Consider the following 4,072-nt stretch of genomic DNA (forward strand, 5'->3'; position numbering starts at 1 on the left):
TTGAGACCCCACACATATGGGCCTTGGATTTGATCTCTCCTGCCTATCAACACCCACTGGAGCTGGCCACAGGTGCACATGCATATGGTGAACCGGTGGTAAAAATATGTGAAACCCACCTCTGGGGGTTAAATTAATTCAAGAGAAGCATCAGAAACCAGACAACAGTGTGAAAATATTCAAGCCTAAGATGCATTTTTTTTTTTTAAAAAAATGGCATTAAAACAATTAGACAATGTTGGACTTCATTCCTAAAGATTTCATGAACTTGATCTCCAAATGTCAACATATGCCTGTTTGCTTTTCATATGATAAAATAGCTCTTCCTTCCTCATCCTGCCACTTAGAACTCTGACCTAGATACATACACGGATGGTGGCACAATTGGCTTTAAAAGAAATAAATGAATAAACGAGGTTACCTGGAATCTGGATGTAGGTCTGTTTGCAAAATCCATCTCTCAACCCCCTCAAATAAGCGGCAAACAGGCACCTTTATAAATATGAGAAGCCCAGAAGTCAAGGTACATTTGTCATAGCCTTTCCAATTTTAGGTCCTCAATCTTTTGGATCCTTGAAAAGTACCACAGGGAAGAGGGCATCAATTTATTCCCCAGATCACTCAAGAGCAGGACAAGAAGCAATGGGTGGAAGCTCATCAGAGGGAGATTCAATCTGGATATAAGAAGGAATACCTGACAGTGAGAACGATTAATCAGTGGAACAGCTTGCCTCCTGGAGTTATGGGTCCTCCATCATTGGAGGTTTTCAAGTAAAGATTGGACAACTGTTAGTCTAGGATGGTATAAGGATTCCTGCCTTTGGCAGAGGATTGGACTAGATAGAAGACCTCCAAGATCCTTTCCAGCCCTATGATTCTATGATCATGTGTTGAAGGACAGGTCCTGTCATCTCCATCCAGTTCTTCATTCTATGTTGGCTTCATCTACCAGCCAGAGAGAAACGAATAAGTCCATGATTAGACAATTTCTCTGCTAGTAGGAGTGTTTAGGGCAAATGAAGGGAAATATACACGTCCTGGGATAATGTTGCAGGATCCAATCTGGGTCGGTTACTGGGACCAGACGTTTTGTCTTCCGAGCTTTTAGACTCGTGCTGGAGCCCATCTTCAGGGAACTTGTCTCTTCACTAGAGAGAACTTCCCTGAAGATGGGTTCCAGCACAAGTCCGAAAGCTCAGAAGACAAAACCTCTGTGACTGACTCAGATTGGATCCTATGTAGTGCACGTTTTAGGATGACCTTGGTTAATTATTGGAATAGTCAGCAATAGCATCTACTTTTTTTTTTTTTTTTACAAATTTTTTATTTTATTTTGATTCAAACATCATCTTCCATTAAACAGTGTGTCGTCTGGGTACAAATATTTTGCGCAAATATTTTATACAATAACAATTACAATTTACAGTCATGTTTATTATTTTATCTATTCTTAACTTAATACCAATATTAATATATACCATACCTAATACTATAACAGTCTTCTTCTTAACTTAGTTAACTTTCTTAAAACATTTACTCTATTTCACTTCTCTGCTTTTTTCCACTTTTCATATTTATTCTCTAACCATTATTGATAAAATAATTCCCACATGTTATAGTAATCAAATTGTTCCTTCTCTTTAATTTCAAGTGTTAACCTATTCATTTCTGCACATTCTAATATTTTCCTAATCACATTCTCATCCATAGGAATCTCTTCATTTTTCCAATTTTGTGCAAATACAATCCTAGCTGCAGTTATTATGTGAATTATCAAATATACATTTTCTCTACTGTAAGTTTCTGATAAAATCCACAACAAAAATAATTTAGGTTTCAGATCAATAGCATCTACTGTACGTTGAGGTTTTGGGGTGGAGGCAGTGAGGAAATAGAATATAAATAGAATGAACAAATGAATGAACAAGTGAACAAACAATAATGTTTCTGGAGTAGACCAGACCTTGTGCAATATTATGTTCCACCTTCCCAGCTTTTAAATATACTGAAGACACACAATTAGAGAAGAAGTTATTACTAACATATCTTCCATCATCTCTGAACCTCCTAACTGACAGAACAAAATAAAAATATTCTATTATTTCCTACTGAGAATTTTTGACATTTCTCTCCCTTGGTTGGCAGAAGAAATAAGCCAACAACAATAACAACCACAGCAACAACTCAGCAGTGTGGTAGGACAGTGTCATCGTGTAGTTCACAATTCTCATAGCATCTACTGCAGACAGGACTGCTTCTTTTCAAAAGCTCCTTTTCCCTTCTACAGTAGTGGCCAAAATTGTGGAAACCTTTTGGGAAAAGTGTATCTTCTACAACTAGCTAATAACACCACTTTTTTTTGGAGTAGTACCATAAAATTATATATCAATGGAAAGATAATTTAATGCAATACCTTTTATGAAGGATTTGCTATTAGAGTAGCAGTTACAGTATAAAGAAGAAAAGTGAAACAAGTAGAAAAAACGAGATATACAAAAATTATCACCATAGAAAAAATGAGATATACAAAAATTATCACCATGTCAGTTAATACTTAGTTGGGTAACCTTTAGCATGAATGATGGCCTTACAACGTCTTCCCATGGAGTGAACCAAGTCTTTTAGTTCAGCAGCTGTTATAATGTGAAACCAAGATCGAATGATTGCTTCTATTAACTGGGTTTCATTGCTGGGTTGCTTCTGACTAACAAGTTTCTTTAGTTGGCTCCATAGATTTTCAATTGGGTTAAGGTCTGGGCTATTCCCAGGCCATTCCAGCAGTGGAATATGATTATCTTGAAACTCCCCCCAAAAGTGGTGTTATTAGCCATCAAACCTCAAAAGTACACTTTTCCAAAAAGGTTCCCACAATTTTGGCCACTGCTGTATGTTCACATATTACTCATTGATGGTGTTCAACCCTTCATTGTTGGTTCAGCTGAAACAGAATAACTGGCTCAGAGAGAAACTCAGAAATAGAATTTCTTGAATCCTAGTCCAAAATCAGAGTTTCTCTTGCCCAACCTGGTTTGTGAGTACTGACCTTCTTCCCTCACAGCCTTATTGGATGAAAAAGGCATCTGTTTGATAGTTTACCCAGTAAATAACATTGATCTGTACATCAAGACAGAAGGTTTTTATAGTAATTTGACTAACTTAGATAAAATTTTAATAGGTTCTGATGACTATGTAATTAAAAAATTGTATGGTTATCTATTAGAGGTAAAATTGGAAGAAGAACAAGTGAAAGAAACAATGATTGCATGGGGGGAAAATTTGGTTATGGTATTGATCTAGAGAATTGGCAAAAATTGTGGATGCAAAACTATAAAATGACAATGTCAACAGCATATAAGGAGAATTTGTATAAGATGTTTTATAAGTGGCATCCACCCCCGACAAGAATAGCAAGAATGTTTAAGAACAAATCTGAGAAGTGTTGGAAATGCCATCAGATACCGGGCTCATATTACTGTATGAGGTAGACATGTGTAGAGGCGAAAAGATATTGGACTAAAATCCACACATGGTTGGAAAAAATGATAAAAAAAACACATAGACTTTAAGCCAGAGACTTTTTTATTAGGGATTGTACCAGAAATATACAATAGAGAAGTGAGGTATTTGATTGTGAATGTTTTAACAGCTGCTAGAATTGTATTTGCTAAAAACTGGAAAAATGAGAAAATACCAATGCAAGATGAAATTATTAAGAAAATCATGGAATGTGCAGAAAAGAGTAAATTGACATTTGAAATTAGAGAACAAGAAGATAAACAATATTACAAGATATGGGATTTATTTTATCAATGGCTAGACAATAAAACATGGGAATGAAATATGAAATATGAAATGAATGCGTGTGGGGGGGGCATTTTTCACCCTCCCCAGACTCTGGAGGCTTTCCTTGAGCCTCCGAGAGGGCAAAAACTGCTTCCCCAGAGTACGGAGGCCCTCCAGAAGCCGGAAACAGGCCAGTTTCCAGACTTCTGGAACTTCTGGGAGGCCTGTTTTTTACCCTGCCCAGGCTCTGGAGGCTTTCTTTGAGCCTCCGGGAGGGTGAAAACAGCTT

Source organism: Pantherophis guttatus, chromosome 2, assembly GCF_059756535.1.
Source record: "Pantherophis guttatus breed Tessera chromosome 2, ASM5975653v1, whole genome shotgun sequence".
NCBI classification, from domain to species: Eukaryota; Metazoa; Chordata; class Lepidosauria; order Squamata; family Colubridae; genus Pantherophis; species Pantherophis guttatus.